Genomic DNA, 20,336 nt, shown 5'->3' on the forward strand with positions numbered 1-20,336 from the left:
CGCAGCCCGCTCCCGGGGACACGCAGCCAGAGCCGCGCTGCCAGCCCCGGATTTACAGCGCCAGCGGCCCGGGCCCGGCAGACGCATCCCGCCGGGACGGGGGCAGAGAGCCGGGGCAGGAGAGGCGCAGCCCCGCCCAGGTAAGGGACGCGCGGGGGGGGGCGCTGCGGGGCAGGATCCGGGGCCCGGGCATGGGGAGGGGGGGTCAGTGCATTGCACGAGGGTCGGTGCATTGCACGGGGGGTCGGTGCACGGGGGATCGAACTGGGGAGGCCCAGGCGCAGCCCCCCCGCCCCGCCTTACCAGCTGTCCACTTGGGTTCCTCTCCCAGCTGGGGGCCCCCTCCCCCCGCACGAGCCAGCCCCCCCCCCCATGAACCTTCCGGCTTCCTGGTTCCCCCTTGCCCGCTGCCCCGGGCCCTGTCAGTGCCATGCACGGACTGGGGGGGAGGGGGAGGGGTAAACGATTCCCCTCCCCCCCCCCGCACCCACTTGGCTTTGGGATTTTGCACCGTGTTGTGTTTCGTACTTACCCCCCCCCGCCCCCCCCGGGCCCAGGTCCCTGGGCCGCGCCAGCTCCTTCCTGACCCCCAGCTGTAATCCCCCTGCCCCTGCTGGCATTAACCTATATTTCCCTCTCCAGCACAGGCGGAGCTGTGGCCTAGCTGGAGGGGCGCAGGCAGGCAGGGAGACAGACAGACACACGCCCGCCCTGCCAGACAGCGCCAGCCCCTTCCAACCTCGGTTTGTTTACGGCGTGCGGCGCTCGCCCCGTCCGTGCCAGCCCCGGCGGTGGCACTCGGGGCCCTGGGCCCCCCCCCGCCCCCCGCGCCCGCAAAGCGCCTTTAATCTCCCCTGGAATGAGGGCGACGCGTCCGTGGCTTGCCCGCCTCCCGGGGGCGGGGGTCGTTGGCAGCCCAGGAGCTTTCGGGGGGCGTTAACCTGGCGGGGGGACCCCCCCCCCTTTGCTGACGTTTCTGCCTTTAAATCTCCCCAGCTTTGCACCGCCTGGCAGTGGCAGTTTTGCTTTTGCAGGGGGTGGGGTGCGAGGGAGCCAGGGCCGGGGTGCGAGCTGCTGGTTGGGGGGTGGTGGTGTTGGGGGGCTGCTGGCGCCCGGGTGGGGGGTGAGTCGGGAAGGGGGAGCGGAACGGGGAGGGAAAATATGGGTAAATATTTTCTTACAAACCAGGGCCATTTGGCATGTGCTGGCTGATCACAAGTCAGGGGGGCCTTAGGGGGGCTGCGTGGGTTTCTGAGCGCCGGCGCTCACACCGCTTGAACGCCCCACACTCCGCTCCGGTGGCGGGGACGGGCAGGAGCAAGTCGTGGCCCCCCCCCAGCCCCCCGCTTGTGGCCGGGGCTCTGACCGGGAGCGGGGTGTACAGCTGGGCTGGGAGGACCCGTGCAGCGGGGTTCCCCTCCCCAGCCAAGGGAGGCTCCCGACCGGCGGTGTGGGCGCAGCAGCGACAGCCGCCGTGCCTGCGTCAGGCAGGGTGACAGCCCCGGGGAGTGCGGTGTGGGGCCCAATCCGGCGTGGGGCTGTGGGGACACGTGGGCGGCCAGGCTGCCGGCGCCTCTGCAGCGTGCCCCCAGCGGGCCCAGGGTCCCAGTCTACTGGGCTGGTCTTCAGGGGTCTGTGCTCCCCCAGCACCCCGCCCCTTCTCCAAACTGGGCAGGCGGCCGGGGGCGGGGGGACACTCAACCTGGGGCAGGGGTGTTGTCGTGCTGGGGCCTGGGCAGGGGGCTTCCGACCGACCGTGGAATGTGCGTGGGCCCCTCTGGGCGGCGGAGGGTGAGTGGGCTGGGCACAGCACCCTTTTCCCCCGAAGGCTGGGGACAGGCAGGAGAAGGCGGTGGGGACTCCCGCAGGGGCTGGAAGGAGGAGGTCAGGCCAGGGGCACAGAGCCATGGGGCTGGGGCGGGGGGCTGGCAGGCACCTGTATGGCCCAGGATGGGGTCTCATTTCTGGAGCTGCTCAGCAAAACCCCCTGGATGCAGCTGTCTGTTCTGTTGTGCCCCCTCCTGCCCCTTCTTTGCCTTTCGCTTGTCATTGTGTCTCCCTGGCCGCATAGTCCCGGTGTGGCTGTGCTGGATCTTCTGGGAGAGCTGACTGACCCGATTGCCACCTCTGGAGACGGGGACCCTTGGTGGACAGAGGGGAGTCAGGCTGGGTCTGTGCTTATCAGCAGGATGCGAAGGGTGCTGGCTATGGGATGACTCCTCCTGGTAGTTTATGATGGGGTAGCATCAAAAGGCGCCAGAAGTGAACAGGGCTCTGTCGTGCCGGGGGCCGTGCAGGCGCCCGAGGGCCCTCATGCCGGGGGCCGTGCAGGCGCATGGGGGCCATCGTGCCAGGCCGTCGTGTCAGGAGCCGTGCAGGTGCAAGGGGGCCAAGCCTGGGGGCCGTCGTGCCAGGGGCTGTGCAGACACTGGCTGAGGCCGGCTTCGTCGCACCAACTCGCAAGGCAGGAGGGAGCAGGGGCTTCCCCCATGCTACGGGTAGGGAGCAAGACCGTGAGCTAGCAAGCTGCCACCCCAGGGGGTTGGGCCCTGTGCGTGTGCGACTGGGATGCATGAGCACGTTGGTAGCAACAAGGAAGGGTGGGCAGGCAGCTGGGGAGGGGCACTGGCTTCCTGGCACCGGGTGGGGGGGCCACCGGCTCTGCCTGGCTCGCAGGCGCACTGTGTCAACCTTCCAGACCCCGCTGCTGCTCTGAGGTCCTGCCCAGGGTTCCCTGTCAGCCGCCCAGGAGAGATTCAGGTGCCAGCCAGCAGCTTAGCAGAGCGCCCCCAGCTGCAGCCTCTGTGGCTACTGGTGGTGCACTCCCACGCAGGCCTCAGAGCACAGAACAAACTTTATTCCGCTTGTGGATGGAAAAAATTGGCAGGAACGCTGGTCCTGCCCCTGGTCTGCTCCCTGGGCCGCATGGGTGGGGGAATCCTCAGCTTGTCAGCATGACCTTTGGCTGTGCAGCCCTGGGAGCTGCCCTCTGCGTGGCCTGTGCTTGCCACCTCCCCTGGCCCGCTGCCCGTAGATCGCCGCTCAGGGGCAAGGCAGATGGTAGGGTCTGGCTGGGAACAGGGGAGAGTTGCTCCAGAAAACAGTTTCCAGGAAACCTGCTGAGATCGTAGTGGGGGTCAGTCCCTGCCTGGGCGTGAGGTGGGGCTGGTGGGTGTCCTGGCTCAGCGCAGGGCCCCCAGTGTGTCACTGGGAAAGGGGCGGGAAAGGGGCTACAAGGATTTCATTTCCTTCCCTGCCCTAGAGCTCGGGGCAGGCACACACCCGCGCCAGCACCTGGTGGAACCGGTTTGCAAGACCACCCCCCCCTCCCCGTCCCAGCTCCTGGAGGTTTTTTAAATTTTTCTCCTGGGCCCCGGGGTGTTTCTCTGGGTGGGGAACTCACCCGGGACTGGAGAGTTCTTTAATGGAGTTGTTCCCCCCCAACGCCCTTGGCAAACATCCCTGCAGCAGACAAATGACACATGTGTGCTGTGTACACGGATTCGTGCCTGCACATCCACACGCGTGCCCGTGCACACGCATGTCACCTTGTGGCCTCTGCACCCGTGCGTGCAAATCCATCCGCCCCCGCCGCGTGGGCCAGGGTAAAAGCGTGGCCCCGTGTGCACGGGTGATCCAGGCGTGCGCACAGACCGAGCAGCGTGTGCAGGCACAAGTCAGAGTGTGGTAGGCGTGCACAGGTGCTTGTGCGTGTTCCCTCGTGCGCACCAGCCTGGCTGAGCAGCTGTGTGCGTGGCAGAACAGAGCTAAGACAGGCAGGACAGGGTTTGATTGTCCAGCAGTGGGTGACCTTCCTGCCTTGCCCCACCCTGACTCATCCCTCTGCTGAGGCCCCGCCCACTCCTCTGACGAGGCCCCGCCCCTCTATGGAGCCCCTCCCCCACTCCTCCCTCCTTTCCCAGCGGGGTTCAGTGAGGGCTCTGGCGAGGGGTGCAGGGCCTGGGATGGGGCCAGGGAGGAGGGGCAGCCAGGGGCCCCAGGCTGGGACTGAAGGATTGGGAGGCGGATCAGGGCAGTGGCAGGAGCCGGGGGGCTCGGGCAGCACTTACTAAAAGCAGCAGCATGTCCCCGCTCTGGCTGCTGCACAGCCAGGCAGCTTTTCACACTGCAGGAGCCGTCTCCGCAGCTCCCATTGGCTGCAGCTCCTGGCCAGTGGGAATCATGGGAGAGGCTCTTGGGGTGGGAGCTTACTGGCCACTGGGTCACCCTAATGCCCCAGGGATGCGCTGGGCTCTGCTCCCTGCGGTCCCCAGGCGGCTGGTGCGGGGACTTCACCGGCCCAGCCAGATCCTGGCTGCAGGGAGGCCTGGAATTGAGAAGTGGGGCCAGGCCAGCTCTCCCAGCGCTGTGTGCCCCTGCCCGCCTGGGCCCTGCACTGGGCTCCCACGGCACAGCTGTTTGCCCGGGCAGAGCACAGGCGTCTGGGCCCCAGAGAGCGTTGGGGAGGGGATGAGGGGGGCAGGACCCCTGGGCTCCGTTCCCCTCTCTGGCCCAGCAGAGGCCCGGACCAGCCGATTTGGGGTCTCCTTGGAGACCTATCACTGCCCAGCGAGCCCCTCTCGGGGGCGTGGGGGGAGCAGCTGGAAGGAAGGTGCTGGCCCTGGGCAGAGCCTTGTGACAGAGGAGGAGCAGGGCTGGGAACCTGTTGGCTCAGCCGTCCTCCCCCTCTGGTGCGGAGCAGTGTGAGGCTGGTGCGTCTGCAGACACCTCAGGCTCCTTGGCTCCGCCTGCGCCCTGCCACTTCCTGCCAGGGCCCCGCAGCCTGTGGCTGAGCAAGGTCGCCCCAGCCGCAGCCCAGCCCAGCCCAGCCGGAGCCTGGGCCCTCCCGGGGGGGGGGGGGGGCAAGGTTCAGGTTGCCCGGCTGCAGTGCATGGACTCCCTGGGGAGGGGAGGTTGTGAGCGCTGGCGCACGCCAGACCCGGCTGCCCCGGGCACGGAGCACTGCTGTAGGGAATGGATGCTGTGGCTTTCTCGCCCGCTGAGCGCCTGCCACGGTGCAGCGCAGTCTTCCCCTTGGGGCATCCTCCGGGGCTGTCCTGGTGCCGCTTGGTGGGGCTGAGCTGTTGGGGACTTGCCTTTGACCACGGGCAGCTCCGTGCGTGCTGGGGTGCAGGGCAGGGCCCTGGGCCCTGTTTTATAGGTGGGGAAACTGAGGCAGGCCGCGGTCTGACGCCATGGTGATGGGTGCTGCTGGTAGACACGCAGTAGCAGTTTGTGAGAGGTCCCTGTCCCCGTCCACCTGCTCTAGCAATCGCTCCCCTGCTGCCGGCTCTTGGTGCATCACAGGCCTTCGGGTCGCTTGCGTGGGAATCGGCTGCAGGCCAGAGACGCCAGCTGGGCACTGTCTGAGTGGATCCCTGCCCCTGGCTTTGGGGAGCCCGGTGGGGGGGCGCGGCTGTTCAGTCACCGCAGCTGGTTCAAGCCTTGATGCGGCAGCCAGCCCAGTAGACTGATTGTGCTGGGGAAGCGAAGAGCTGAGCCCCAGCGCGCTCATCACACGTCAGTGGCGGGGGCTGGTAGCTCATGCAGCAGGCGGTCATGGCGGGAGTGGGGCTTCCAGAGCAGAGAGGGCCCCAACTGGCTCTGCGAGGCTGCCAGTCCAGTGGGGAGCCCAAGCTGGGGCCCTGGGCTGAGTGGGCAGTGACTCCAGCGTGCCGTGCGCCCCTGGTGGCTCGGGGAGGGTTGGGTGCCAGGCGGGTGCCGGCTGTGCAGAGATGGCCGTGGGCCAGCGGGAGCCGGGGATTCCCTGGGCGAACCACAATCGGAAGCAGGTGGCAGGAACTTCCAGTCTGGGGCCGCAGGGCTGCCTTCCTGCCCACCCGCCTGCCCAAGATGGCCCCCTCCTCCTGGACACCGCGCCCCCTGGGCTGCCCGCAGCCCCTGGGGTGGGACGCCCCTGCCAGCGGCCGCCCCTCCTGGGGGCCAAGTCCCAGGTCCCCAGGAGAGGGGGCAACAAGCAAGGAGAGCCTCTGACCCTGCCAGGGGGTGGTTGGCAGGGTGGGTCAACCCCTCCAGTGCCTGCCCCCTCCTCCCCAGCTGTGGGGGGGGGGCAGGCAAGGAGAGCCAGGTGGGGCGGGCGAGGGCCAGGCTGGCTGCTGTGCAAGGCAGGAGGATTTGCGGGAGAATTCCTTGGGGAATCCGAGGTGTGGATTGGTTCCCCCAGGGTGCGGACTCGTGTGTCCCCAGCCAATCAGCTGAGGCCGGGTCCTGGAACTGGTGAGATCTGGGCTGCGCCCCTTGGGGGTCCCAGCTCGAGAACACTCCAGGGCTGGGCATGGCTCTGTTGGGGAGCTGGGGGCCAGCTGCCTGAGGAAGGGCCTGGCCGAGCTGGGCTCCCAGGGGCGTTGGTGCCGGCGAGCCCTTGGGGGACTTTGCCAGCAGCGGTGCTGGTCTCTGGGGCTCAGTTCCCTCCGGCCGGGGAGGCAGGATTCCACCTTGTGCTGGCAGCCTGGGGTGCTGAGTCCCTCGCCCGCTGCACCTGCCTCCCCACCCCTGGGTTGGCCATCCGGCTGGAGATGGGGCCAAGGTGGTTTCTCAGGGATGGTGCAAGAAGGGGATCTGCAGCTCTCTGGCTGCAGTTGTGAAACAGGAGGGGGGTTGCAGGTTGTACGGGGCAGACCAGAAAAGCCTCAGCCCTGTTGCCACCCATGCGGACACTGAGTGTCCGGTGGAGTTTCTCGTAAAGCCAGCATTTGCCCCGGCCCCGCTTGGGCCGAGCTTCCCCTCCCATCAGTAACGGCCTCCCGTGCTTCCTCTCTGAGGTCAGCGACACTTCGCAACACCCCTGTAAGGTGGGGAAACTGAGGCAACCAAATGAGGCTGGTGACACAAGAAGGGCAGAGCTGGGACTGGCACCGAGGCATCCTGGCTTCCCATTTCCCTCCTCTGACCGCTGGGGCCCACGCCTCTCTCCCAGCTGGGAATAGGACCCAGGAGTCCTGGACTCTTAGCCGGAGGCACCAGCCCAGCGAGCTCTGGGTGCTGTTTGCTGCCCCTCGCCCCAGAGGTGGCTGCAGCCTGGGGACACGCTGGCTGTGCCCAGCTTGGGGGCTCCTTTTGAAACCGAGAGGCGACTAACGAAGCATAACATATTAATTCTGCTAACGACCACTGATCGGCTGTAACCACTGTCCCCTCCCCCTGCCAGCTCTGCTCATCAGCCAGTCCCCTTGGACTGGAGGTGCCCAACAATGAGCTGTTTATAACTGTCTTGAAGTCAAAGTCCCAGGGAAAAAAGTTTTCGAGAGAAGTCAATTTTCCTGTTTTTCTGGGTGTGGGCGAGCGGCTGGCCAGGCCGAACCTTGCGTGCGGGGAGGAAATGGCAGCTCAGCGGGTGCACGTGGTGCTTTTAACGTCGCGTCCTTTCTCTCACCCGCCGCGCACCCCGGCCCAAATCTGCTGCGGCCGGTTGGAGCACCACCGGTACCGTCCGTTGGGTTTCTCGGGGCGTGAACACCGCCGCCCCCGAGCCTGACTCGTGAGAGGCGATCCCCACCCCGAGGAGGGCCCCCGCCAGCCTGGGAGCAGCCCTGGCCCGTCTGGCGGGTGAACCTGGGCTGGCAGCTCCACTGCCCAGGACGGTCGTGCGAGGCCGGTGCTAGCGGCGGTACTCTGGCTGGGCGGGGGCAGGGCTGCCGGCGGGGGCTGGCGCACGCTGATTTCACAAGAGCTTGTTCTGTTGCCAGGTAGAGCCCGGCCTGTTGTGGGGTGTGGAGGCGTTAGAAGGCCCAGGGGTGTCACCTCCTTTGGGGCAGAGGCTGAGCCGGGTGCTGAAGCTCCTCCCCTGGGATCAGAGCCCTTGTCCCCCGGCCCGGCGGGGGAGAGGCGGGTGGGGGGGTCTCTTCTCCCGCATTGGGGGGAGGCTGCGTCCCACGTCTGTTATGTCATCCGCATGGCATCCTCCTTCGCGAGCAGCCGCTCCGAGCAGCCCAGCTGTTGCCACCAAATGTTTGGGATTCCAGCTGAATTTAGTCATGTTGGCTGTCCCCAGCCACCCATTGGCCTGTGCGTGGCCGGGGACATGCACGCCAGCCGGGAGTGGGGGTGTGCACACGCGTGTGCGCCCTGGTGCACCCGCCCAGCCGGGAGTGGGGGTGTGCACATGCGTGTGCACCCTGGTGCACCCGCCCAGCCGGGAATGGGGGTGTGCACATGCATGTGGGCCCTCCCATCTGGGAATGGGGTGAGCACATGCGTGTGCACCCTGGTGTGCGCGCACAGCCAGAGACCTTGCATGAATATGCACGCACACACTGTTGTGCAAGCCAGTGAGGAGGTGCACACCCAGGTGGGGAGAGAGTGCACACAATCACGGGGGAGCACAGTTAAGTTCAGGCTGTGTAAGTGACACTTGGACATGGATGTGGTCACCGACACCACCTCGTGTAGCTGCACACGCTCACATTCGTGCAGAGGACCGTGCATTCTCACACCAGGTCATCCCCAGCCCCGTGCGTGACCCTGTCCGTGTCTTTTAATTTGTTTGCACATGTATGAATGCTTCTGCCCTTGCACACGCTTGTGCACATACTGGGAGACGCGTTGCTCTTGCCCCCAGCCTGGCAGGATTTCCTCTTGGCGGTGCAAAGGCTGGGGGACGTTTTGGGGGCCGGGGTTGAGCTGCTCTCTCCTTGCCCCAGCCCCAGCATTTCCTCGGACTCCTTTTCCTGCGTTGCCTTTGAGTTCAGCAGCTCCCCTAAGCTGGCGCCTGGGCATGCGGCAGGCAGGGGGAGGTCTCCTTGCCCCCCCACAGGCACTCCGGAGGCTGGGCGTGGGGCTCCCAGCACTGCCCTGGGGAGGCGCATGGATCAAATCTCGAATCCAGCACTTCCCCGCGCCCCGTTTCCTGGCTCCGCCCGCCCCCGCCCGGTAGTGCCCCACGGCCCCAGGCCCGTTAGATCTAAACGCTCCAGGCTTCCGTCCCCAGAGGAGCTGGCTGAGCAGCCCGTGCCGGGAGCTGTCAGCGCACCTGGCACCACGCCACATCTGTGCCGGACAGCTCCCCTGTTGGCCTCTTCCCTCCCCAGGTACGTGTGCAGGCAGCTCCGCTGGTGCTCCCCACTCCTGACCCCCCAGCCCCCTGTCTGCTGAGCCCTCAGCATCTGCAGGGCCTATTGCAGGCAGAAACATCCGCCCCCTTGTGTACCCTGGTAACCAGCTCCCTCCGCCCCCCAGCTCTGGCCTGGCCTGGCCTGTGGGGGCCCCTCCCTGGCTCTGGCTTTGGGGCGCTCTCTTGGTGACCCCGCCAGGCCGTCCCCGACCCCGGCTTCCTCCTGCAGCCACAGGCCGAGCTGGGGTCCCGCCTGGCCCTGGACTTTGCCCGCCAGTTGTTTTGCAGCCCAATAAACCTGCCTGGTTTTGCCCAGCTCAGCAGTAAGCTCCCTGGAGGGCGGGGAGCCGGGTGGTGCAAGGGGACCCCTGGATGTCGGCGTGGCAGGGCTCTGACGTGCAATGAGTGCGTCGGGTGTCAGCCCTTTCCTCGCAGGGCAGGCACAGCCCAACACAGCTCCTGTTGGGGGTTGGTTGCCGGTTTACTCCCCTATTATTGGCAGGAATCCGGGGGGACGGGGGATATGGCCCGGTAGCCGCTACAGCCTGTCCCTGGGCTGCCAGCTAAGTGTGACCTGCCCTGGCTCCCTGCATGCTGGCCAGGCCCCAGCGCTGCCCACTGCCCTGGCATGACAGGGGTGCCCGTCGGTGGCGGCTGCAGCGTGCCCTCCTGCTGGGCAGGCGCTTGGGCTAATTAAAGGTTGTCTGAGCTGTGCCCGGGAAAGACAAATGAGCCAGGAACCTCTTGCCCTGGGGGATGGGGGAAGGGTAGAGAGAGCTGCTGCCGGGATCTGACGGGGTAATAGGCGCCTGCTCCCCATGGAGGCAGGGACCCCAATACCTCTGCAGCAAGAGACCCCTCCCCCCAGCCATGGCTGTGTCCCTCCCTCCTGGCCTGCAGACCCCCAATAGCCCCACCCTAGGCGGCCCCCCAGCCTGTACCAGTGCCCCTCGCTCCCCACCTGGTGCTTGGCTGCTGGGCCGTTTGCTGGGGCATTAATGCTGAGTCTCAGCTGGTTGATTTCATGTGGCCCTGGGTAACCGGTGGGGGCAAGGGGGGTGTTTCCTTCCCCCGGGTGAGGCAGGCTGGGCTGGGTGCAGCCTGGCTGGGCTGGGGTGGCTGGCGGAGGGGCCCGTCGTCCTTCCTGCGGGGGCCTTACCCGTGGGGAGGTCAGCGTCCGCGGCCCCCTCGGCCGGCATGGGGCCCTCTCCGCTCCCCGCCAGCTCCTCTGGGTTTAGCCCCAGGCTCCCTGCACCGCCAGCTGCCCTGTGCTGCCCGTGGGCCTGCGGGCATGGGGCTGGTAGAGGCTGCCGGGCAGACCGTGGGGTCCCAGCCGGGGGGCAGGCGCCTGCCTCTCAGCTGCTGAGACAGTTCCCTCGCCCCGGGCGCTAGCGGGCAGTCCGGTGCCCTGAGCCTGGGAGCTAGGGCAGAAGGGTCTGGGTGGGGAGGTGTGTTGGGGGCTGGCTTCGCTGGGGGGCAGTACTGAGCCAGCAGGACTCCTGGGGTGAGGGGACCCAAGCCAGCAGGGGGGATGGCCCTGCAGTGGGAGGGTGCATGGGGCTCAGTAGCTGGCTCTGCCCTCTGCCAGGCACGGCTGCCCGCTCGCCCCCAGGTGGGGTGGGGAGCTGCCAGGCCCCAAGCTGCAGCTGGGCTGGTTTTTCTGGCTGGCTGCAGCAGCTCCTCGGCCGCTGGGGAAGGCGGGGAAGGCGGCACCCAGGCAGGGCACGCGCTGTGGGGGTCGACCCTAGCAGGCTGGGTGCGGCGGGGGAGGGGCGTCACCGGCTCGGATGGAGTGGGGGGCAGAGGCAGAGAGCAGCCCCCTCCCCCGCGTGTCCCTATGCCCCTCCCCCACCCGCCGGGCCCCTGGCACTGTTGCAGTGGGATCGTCCCAGGCCGTTAATTAACCGTTGTCATTAGCGCAGGCTTAGCCAGGCTCAGCGCCGGCTTTCGCCCTAAGCCGCCGTGTGTGTTATCGGTCGCGGGCAAGGTGGGACGAGGCGTGCGGTGGGGCGCTTGGCTGGGTGGCGTTTGGCTCTGCTGAACGCCAGAGCCAGGGCCCTTCCCAGGAGAGGAACCGAGGCAGGGAGCAGCCGGGGAGCAAGCAGCTTGCCCAGGGTCACGTGGAGAGCTGGCTAAGGATGAGAGCTGCTTACTAGAGCCCGGTTGGGCTGGAGAAGAGAGGTGGCGTGTAGCAGCTGTCTGGGCAGGGGGTACAGGCATGGGGGGAGCTGGGTTTCTGGCGATGTCCCCCCTCGATTTTTCCCATCCATGGGCAGAATAAATTTTGTTTGGTGCACCGGGCATGTGTGGATGTGCACCACCGGTAGAGGGACACGCTGCTGGCTGGGGGTGCTCTGCGAATCAGCTCGCCCAGGCAGGCGCTCAGCTTACAGGGTGCGCTGGTGCCTGGCTGGGAGTAGGGACGGGGAGCTGGGGGTCTGGCTGGTGGAGCGGGGGCTGGGGGGCTGGTCGGGAGTCAGGGGGAGTTGGGCCTTTGGCCAGTGCGGGGTTGCGGGTGGCACATGGCCAGGTTCTGCTTATCGGGTGTCTACGTGGCCCGTGGCTGTGGGTTCTTACCGGGTGCTAGGGGCCGGGCCCCGGGGCTGAGCAACCACTCCCTACTCTGCGGCTGGTGGTGCAAATCTCAGCCCATTCCCAGCCCTGACTTGGGCCTAGCCCAGACCTCCACCCATGGCAGCATGTCAGGGCCGTGGCTAGGACCTGCCTTGAAGGTGTGAGGCCCGCACACACGTAGCTTTCTAGTACTGGCAGAACCGGCCTGCCCTGTGCCTCGGTTTCCCTGGGTGCCTTTTGGGGGCGAGGCCTGTAAGTCTTACAGCGCCAGCTGGGGAAGCCCTGATCCCCGGACGAGTTTGGATGTGGGGGTTTCTCTGCAGACCCCTGCGTTGTTCCTACCGACCCCCAGGGTGTTCCCGGTGCTGGGCTCAGCCCAGGCCTGAGCCATGGGAATTACAGCACCACCGAAGTGCAGCCACCTCTGGGGCGCAGCAGCCGCCTGCCAGGTGAGGGGGTTTGCGTAGTGCTACCGGGGCTGACCTCCCCCAGGAGAGAATGAACGATCCGAGCACCGGCCTGGGAGCCAGGACTCCTGGGTCCCGTCTATGGCTCTTTCGGTGGCGGGGGATTAGCTGGCGATGGAAGTGTTGGAGCTCCAGGCTGGACGGAGCTGGTGGCTGCCAGACCTGTTCCATCCCCTCCTGCGGGGCTGCGCTGGGTGCTGGCGCCTCTGAGCCGGGCACGCCAGCCTGGGGGCCCTGGTGCAGCTGGAGGGGGGTCTCCTCTGCCAGCGGGCGGCGGGAGGAGCGTGGTGTGGGGGCTGGAGCCGGCCGGTGAAGGCTGCGGATCCTGTGTCCTTGGCTTCCTGCCAGTGCCTATACTTGGAAGTGTTAGTGCGGCTGAGCCCCTATGAAACAAACATGCTGCGGCCCCTTGCCCGCCCGCCCGGCGTATTTACACTGCAGTGGGTGCTGCCTGGGCAGGGCGCAGCTGAGAGCTGGCCTGGAGCAGGGAGCGGCCTCAGCTGGCGGCCCCAAGCGGGCGCACCTTGCCTGCAGCCCGGGGGGCACCACCAGGGCCCGTGGGCGCCAAGTACCGCACGCCTCACCCAGCCCTGTGGTATCCGGCACAGGGGGGCAGTGCTTGGCCGGGGGTCACGGGGGGCAGGAGCCGGGTCAGGGATGGAACCCAGGAGTCCTGGCACCCAGCCCCCCACTCTCGCCCCCCCACCGGGTGTGGCCTGGGGAGCTGCGATGTGCCCAGGGGTGTAAACATGAGGCTGCTGGTCAGGCACCGGTGGGTTTGCGGACGCTTGTCCCTGTGCATGGGCTTGTGCGCTCCTGGCTCGCACGCCGGCCCCCCCCAGAGCCCAGAACCTCCCACGCTGACCCTGCCTGGCTCGGCTGCCCGCACGCCCATCTTCCCTGCCAGGTTCGCGGTGGTGCTGGGGCCCTGGGCAGAGCGCCTTCACCAGGAGCCAGGCGCTGGGGGCACCCAGCCCCGTGTGCTGGAGGCGGCCTGGGGGAAGGCTGTGCAGGGGCCACGGGGGGTCCCAGCAGGGCAGGAGGAATGGGGGGATGGGTGGGGGTCTCGTGGGGGGGGGAGGGTAGGTGGGGAGATCCTGGCGGGGTACTGGCGTGATCTGGGGGGGCAGGGCAGGCTGTGTGTTCTGGGAATCGGCGCGGGCTGGCTGGGGAAGGGTTAAAAGACCCCCCCCACCCATCACCGCTCCTGCTAAGTGTCTGTTTGTCTGGGGCGGTTGGGCCAGTGTCTGACTCAGCCCGATTGAGCAATGCCGGGGCTGCAGAGGTGGGGGGGGGTAGCCCTTGGGGGCTCCTTGGGGGGGACTCAGGCTCCCCCTGCCAGTGGGAAGGCACCAGCCCAGCAGAGCAGGGAAAAGCGTGGCCCTCGTGGGACCCAGGTGTCCTGGCTCCTGCTGCCCCGTGTGCCGGCTGGGAGCTGTGGGTGCTCTCCCCCAGCCACTCAGGGCTCGCGGCGTGTCCTGCGCCCCAGCACCCGGGGAGCAGCTTGGCCCCGGGCGCAGCAGGTGGCTCGGTGGCGCAGGGCTGGGGGGGCTCGGATTGGCTCAATGCGTTGGGTCCCTGGTGCCGACGGGGAGGCTGTGTGGCAGCCCCGGGTGTTGGAGGGGGGCCCAGCCAGCCGTGCATGGCCCGGTGCCATGGGGCCCGGTAGGGGGCACAGGAGCGGGGTGGGGTTCCCACCCCTGGAGGGTGCTGGGGAACCCTTTCTGCTCCCCTCCAGCCCTGGCTGGAGCCCCAGAGAACACCTGGACCCCGGAGAATCCCCTCGGTCCAGGCGTCTCTCTGCCGCGCCAGGGGAATTCCCGCAGGAGCCACAGCGCCCAGTGACCCCTCCGGGAAGGGTGAGGGAGGGGGCAGTGGGCGCGAGGGGGGCTGGGCACCGTGCAAGCTGGGGTGATGAGATCCCCCCACCCCACGCCCTCCGCCCCTCCTCAGCCCCAGGCTCCCTGCCACCTGCAGCCACTTCAGAGCGCTTGGCTGCCCCGGCACCGCTGGGCGGCCCCAGAGGGCAGGTCCCGGCCGCCAGCACCAAGGGGTAGCACGGGAGCCGGTGGGGCGGGTGGGGCCGGCGGAGGCAGCTGGGAATCTCCTGAGCTGGACTTTGGCCCAGACCCCAGGGTTCGCACCCACCTCTCGGGGAAGGGCCCCGGGAGCCCTCTGCGTGGTGATCCCGGCCAGGAGCCGACCCGCAGGGGACAGCAGCCTGCGCCTCCCCCAGCCGAGCCCCCCACCCGCCTCCCTGCGGCCCAGCACCCCCCAGCCGAGCCTCCTGCCCTCCACTGCAGCAGTGCACCCCCCGCCTGAGTGCCTGCACCCCTCCCTGATGCCCAGCGCCCCCCCGGCCGAGCCCCCCGCCCTCCTCCCTGCAGCACAGTGCCCCCGGCCAACCCCCCAGCCCATTCCCTTTGGCCCACCCCTCTGCCTGCCTCCCTGCAGCCCAGCACCCCCACCGCCCCCGGCGCAGTGCCACGCTGGGGCTATCTCTGAGACGCTCTGCCTCGGGTGGCTGCTGTCGGAGGAGGGGCAGCGGGCATGCTGAAGCTGAGAACCGGGCTGTGCCCCCTGCTCCCCAGACGGGCTCTGCCCGGTGCCCAGCTGGGCGCTGCTCACCGTATTGCAAATCCACACACGGATGCTCTCCCTCTGCCAAGACAAACTTGACCTACTTTCCTGGCCGGCCGTGCTCCGAGGCAGCCGCGCTCGGCAGAGACCGCTGGCGAGCCGGGCACCCCCAATGGGTTTGTGCAGCAGGGGGCCAATGGGAGCCCCCGGGGAGGCCAGCCGCTCTGTGCCCGTTCCCTGGGCACTGCAGTGGGGTGGTGACCCCTGGCCGTACCCAGGCCTCGTGAACCAGGTGGTGCAGGGGAGGAGGGTCTGGGGGCTGCAAGGGAGGAGGTCTTTGTGCCCACCGGCAGCCAGCAGAGGAAGGGCCGGCCCTGGGGCAGTGAGCGGTGGGCTAAGGGGCTGGTTTGAGTTGGACCTTGCAGAGGCCGGGTCCTTGGGGGAGGAGGAGGGTGTTGGTGTTTGGAGGGCAGGGGGTGGAACCCAGGTGTCCTGTGCCCAGCGTGGACCTGGCCATGCTCACTCTAGGCCCCTGCCTCTCATCTCACCCGCAGCTGCTGCTAAGACCAAGACGCTTGGGTTCTAGTCCCCGCTCGGCCCCGCGTGCTGTGTCTCCGTCCCGTGCCTCAGTTTCCCCTCCGTGCCATACGGACATCGAGCATGCCCGGGGTGGAGCTGTCAGACTGGCCCCTGGATCTCAGCCCAGGGCCCAGCTCGTAGGAGCGGTGCCCCTGGGGCTGAGCCATCACCTCACCCTGCTGTCACCCCTTCTTCGCAGGAGGGATCTCTCGGGCGAGGAGGAAGAGGGACGTGAGGGAGCCTTGCTCTGCCCCCGCACCCTGGTGTCACCTACAACTGTGAGTCGCCCTCTCTGTTCCCTTCCCCAAGTGCCATGTGCTCCCACATCTGCCCCAGAGGGGGCGCCGGAGGGGCTGGGTGTCACGGCTCCTTCTCGCGACAGGTCCACATGGAGGATAACAACCCACTGCTGCTGCCTGCGAAGTCGCCCCTTCCTCCCCAGCCCTTTGGGGACAGGGCTCCGGGCCAGGCGTGCAGCTGCTTCCCAGAAGCCCCCACGTGATGGCAGCTCTGGCGCTGGGGGCTGAGTTGAAAGGGCAACAGGGCGGCTCATGGGAGGAGCCCACAGGTGTGATGTGTTTGGTGGGGTCTCAGCCTAGTTCCCCTCAGAGAAATCCTGTCTGTGCCTGGCCTGGTGTGGTTTGTGGAGCCAAACAGGCTATGGATTATGACACAGGCTGTGGGGCGGGACGTGGGTGGGGAAGGTGCCCTTTCCCAGCTCTGGGACATGCACCCCCCAGGGCAGGATGCCAACACGCCTCCAGGAGCCAGACACCTCGTGGGCGGGGGCGGCGCCCAAGACCCTGCTGGGGCAGTGGGTGCTGCAGGGGAAGGTGCCATGGGAACGTGGCCGGCCCGGCTCTCCCGGGGGCGTGGAATGTTCCCCGGCGTGTCCCTGTGGGGCTGCCCCCCAGCCCAAGCCCCCACACCCAGGGCAGAGCCACCTCTTCTCCCCTGCAGCAGTAGGCTGCCCCCCGCCAGTGTCGGGCTCTGGGCCAGAACCGGGGCTGCCCGTAGGCTGTGGCAGCAGAGCAAGCAGGGATCTTGCCCCCTCAGGGTCCTGCCTTGGGTGGAGTGAGGCGCAGAGCCAGGCTTGCCCCTCCCGGCCTGACCCCAGACGGGACCTGCCCCCTGTGCCGGGTCCGTCCTGGGTCTGTCTGGAGCCACACCCACAACGTCTGAGCTGAGACCTGTCAAACTCGTCTCGCTCAGGCCCCAGCCAGCCTCGAGCCGGTGGGTGGGGATGTTCGTGCGTGAGGTCGCTGTCTCTCCCTGCCGGGTTCCCGCAGGGCTGCGTGGAGGGGCCCTTCCCAGCCATCGCTGCCGAGGGATTGGGGCCCCTTGCCCCCCGCCCAGGGAGGCGCAGAGGTAGGGGGTTGGGGCGTGGCTGCAGGGAGGCGGCTCAAGGCCAAGCCAGCGGGAGGACTGGGGGATGGGGACCCCAGCTGCAGGGCGGGGGAGTGTTAGGTGGCAGGGGGTGATGGGGCGGGAGCTGAGTGGGGGGGCCGCTCGCATACTTTGGGGGGGGCTCCCCACCTCTCCCTGCTCTGCCCCACCCAGTTCCCTTTGCTCCTTGGGCTCTTCCTCGCTAGTTGCTGCTCTGCTGAGCTGGGGCCCCCATTCGTGTCCCGGTCGTGCCGGACCCCACGTGGCGCGGCTCTGCCCTGCGACCTTGCGGCTGTGGGGCCGGGCTCCATGGGGCACAGGGACACTGGGCTGGAAACCCTCCAGCCCAGCCACAGGTGCGGGGATTAGTTGCCTGGGAGATGCAGCAACAAAGCCGGGCTGTCTGTCAGCTGCTCCGCCAGCCGCCGCGCCTGGGGGTCCAATGGGGGCGCCGGGATCTCCTGCAGGTGGCCGGTCCCCTCTGTGCCCTCCCCTGCCCCTCTCGGCCTCGGCAGAGACCCAGGGCGGTCAGGGCTTCGCGAGCGGTTACCTTGTGCCCAGCCCCTCGTGTGCCTGGTGCGAGGGGTTCGCCTGCCCACGTGGCCCTGTAGGGAGCCGACTCCACTGCAGGGCTGGTGGCTTGGATTCTGAGTCGCCGCCCAGGCAGTTTCCGAGAGAGGCCGTGTTGTGCTCCGCCCCAGAGGTGGCTGCATTTCAGCCCTGGGTGCACAATCGCTCTGCAGGCTGGCTGCGCGAGTGGCTGTGCCCCACCCCAGAGACAGCTGCATTTGAGCAGCGAGGGGGCAGTGCCGGGTGACGGGGCTGTGCTTTGGCATGGAGGCTGTCCTGTAGCTGGGCGAAGGGGCTCTGCCCTGTGGCCCACCCGCTCTCAGCCTGAGCCAGGAGGGTAGCTGGGTCAGGGCCCAAGCTGTGCGGCTTGCAGGGACCCAGTGGGACCGGGTTTGTTTCTCCTGACACCCGGGAGCAAGGAGGACCGTGCAGGCCAGAGTCTGGGGGTGCAGGGGTTGGTCTGGACCCTGGGGCCCTGCTGCACCCATCGCAGTGCTGATACCTTGCAAGGGTGCAGCATCCTCTCCCCCAAGCATGGCACCTCTTGCCCCACTCCAAACCTGTGGTGTTGGGGGAGGGAGGAGTCTGAGCCGGACTCCTGGGTCCCAGCAAAAGCCGACTCCCCATGTAACCTGGCTGGGCCAAGCAGCTGGTTCTGGCCTGGGTTTGCCGCAGGGCTCTCCAGCCGCACCAAGGAGCTGGACTGTGCCCTGCGAATGCCTCTGTGCCTGGGCGCAGGGAAGCCAGGCTCCAAGCATGGCAGGCTGGGCTCCCAGCTCTGCCCGGGGCTTGGAGAGTGTTTGTTCCTGGGCGGCGCCAGCTGCAGTCCCTGCTGTGGGAGTCTGGCTCGCCTGGGCGTGGCACTGGTGGAGCTGAAGCAGGAGGCCTCTTAGACGGGCCCCTGGGCGTGGGGTGGTCTGCTGGGTAGAGCTTGCGGCTGGGATGCGTTAAAGCAGGCGGGACTGGAGTTCAGGCCTCCTGGGTTCTAGCTCTGGCTCTCCCGCTGCGCAGACTCGCCGTGTGACGGCACAGCCGGGGGCTGCCTCAGTTTTCCCGTTTGCACAATGGGCTGTGAGGCAGCTTGGGAGTGCTGTGTCCTGGGTTTGCTGGGAGAAGCCGGGTTGGTTCGTCTCTTCGTGGTGCCCAGCCAGGTCCCAGCCTCCCCTGCCCACCGTGGGCTGCGGGCAGCCGCTGGCCCATGGCAGGGCAGAAGCAGGGAGAGTCCTTGACACCCCCACCCCCCAGCTCCTCCATCCTCTGGCAGCAGCCCCAGACTCCAGCCACTGGGCAACGCTGCCTCTGCTCTGTTGTCTGGGCAGCCGGGTCCGGGTGTTCCGTGGAGCTAATTCCTCTCGTGGCTGGGGGTGGAGGGTGAAGGGCTCAGTGCCCCCCCCCGCACTGCGGGGCTCTGGCCGGGCATGGTTCTGTGCTGCCAGCCCATGCCCAGTGCTGGGCTCTTGGGGAGCGTGGGCCGGGGGGGCACTGGGGCGGACCCTGGGCAGCTCTCTGAGCTGCAGAGCAGGGCTGTGGACCCACAGCTGGGGGGGACAGAAGGGGGCTGGCTGAAGGCAGACGTGCCCAAGCACACGCCTGCTTGCACGCTGGCGTGTGCGCAGACACTGACACGTGCTCACTGAGCCGTGCGCTTCCCCCACCCCTCAAACTTTCCACGCCTGGGTTCATTGCCCCTCGCCCACTGTCAGGCCAGGGTCCAGTGCCCCCAAAGGGCAGGTGGGGAAACTGAGGCACGGCAAGGTGCGGGGGCTGGCCCGAAGTTGTGCACCAGACCAGTGACAGACCTGGGGAGAGAACGCGGGATTCCTGGTCTCCTTCCCTCCCCCGCAGCCCTAAGGACTAACCCACCTCTGACCGGCCAGGGCTGGGAATAGTTTGCTGGCATCCCAGCTCCCACTCCCCAGGTGTAACCACTAGACACCACTCCCCTCCCAGAGGTGTCCTGGCTCCCAGGCCGGTGGTTTAACATGTCCCCTCCGTGTTCTTGCCAGGAGTGTTGAGTGCAGGAATTAGCTGGCTCTGGGGCCCAGTGGGGCCCCGCTCTCTGCCCCCCACTGTTGCTTCTCTCTGGCTGGTGAAGCCGCACCCACCCTCCCCCTGGGAGCCCATCACCCTGGCACCTGGCTGGCTCCAGGGAGTCCCCTGGCCTGGGCCCGCCCTAGGCATCCATCCTACCTGGTGGTGGGGGTGCTGGTCCGCAGGTGGGCCTGGCCCCTCCCTCCACCCATGCTCGTGTCCAGGGATAGCCCCCAGCCTGTGGGAGTGGGGATTCATTTGCATATCACCCATAAGCCCTTGCAGCACTGGAAGGGGAGGGGGCCTGCGTTGCATGGCTGGGGCTTGGGACATGGGGGAGCAGTGTCTTATAGCAGCCCTGAGAGGCAGTTGGGGCTAGTGGCTGGAGCAGCAGCCTAACAGGGTTCCTGGTTCTGGGAGGCAAGTGGGGCTCGGGGCTTAGAAGGTGGGAATGAGCTAAAAGCCATGACGCCTGGCCCCTCTGCCTGTCCTTGCCCCTCTGTGCCTCAGTTTCCCCCGTAGACTGGGGCTTTGGGTGCTGCGGGCGCAGCTGCTCTCACTCCCCTTCCTGTCTGCGCTCGTCTGGCTTGGCTGCAGCCCGGGAGCGCACGGCAGGCCCTGCTGCTGGGGGTTCCCCTCACGGGGAAATGGGGCACAGCCCCCCTCTCGTGGTCAGGTCCGGCCTCTCTACTGTGGCTGGCAGCGGGTGGGCTGTGGGGCGCTGGGCCGGGTACGGGGAAGCTGGATCACTCGGGAGCGGGGCTGGGGCTGGCCAGCCCAGATTGGAGCCTGCAGTCTCCCATCCCAGCCCCGGAGCTGTCCTCCCTTCTGCCTGGCGGGGTCTGTCATGGGGTCAGGGTCCCCAAGCCCTGTGCCCTGTCTCAGCCAGAAGCGACTCCCACTCGGCCACACAGTGGCCCCCCTTTTCCAGCTCACTCACACCCAGGTGTCCCCCCCCCCAGGGATCTGCAAACACAGCTCGAGGGGGACAGATGCCCCCGGAGGCGGGGGCCAGCCGGAGGCGTTCTGGGGGCCCTGTGGTGCCTAGCGCCTTTCGGCATGGGGCAGATAGGGCTGTG

General features: G+C 67.8%; 1 protein-coding gene across 2 annotated transcripts in view; it reads left to right on the plus strand.

Moving 5' to 3' along the window:
* The window catches only part of THRA (thyroid hormone receptor alpha), a 34,405-nt gene continuing 14,069 nt past the window's right edge, over positions 1-20,336 (plus strand). The window contains exons 1-2 of one of the 2 annotated variants that reach the window (XM_074979338.1): positions 1-140; positions 15,470-15,548. The gene's annotated coding sequence lies outside the window, so the exon portion shown is untranslated. Of the gene's footprint in view, positions 141-725; positions 744-15,469; positions 15,549-20,336 lie in introns of those variants that run through there. The other variant, XM_074979339.1, reaches the window with a different exon arrangement.

Source organism: Carettochelys insculpta, chromosome 28 (assembly GCF_033958435.1).
Source record: "Carettochelys insculpta isolate YL-2023 chromosome 28, ASM3395843v1, whole genome shotgun sequence".
Lineage (NCBI taxonomy): Eukaryota > Metazoa > Chordata > Testudines > Carettochelyidae > Carettochelys > Carettochelys insculpta.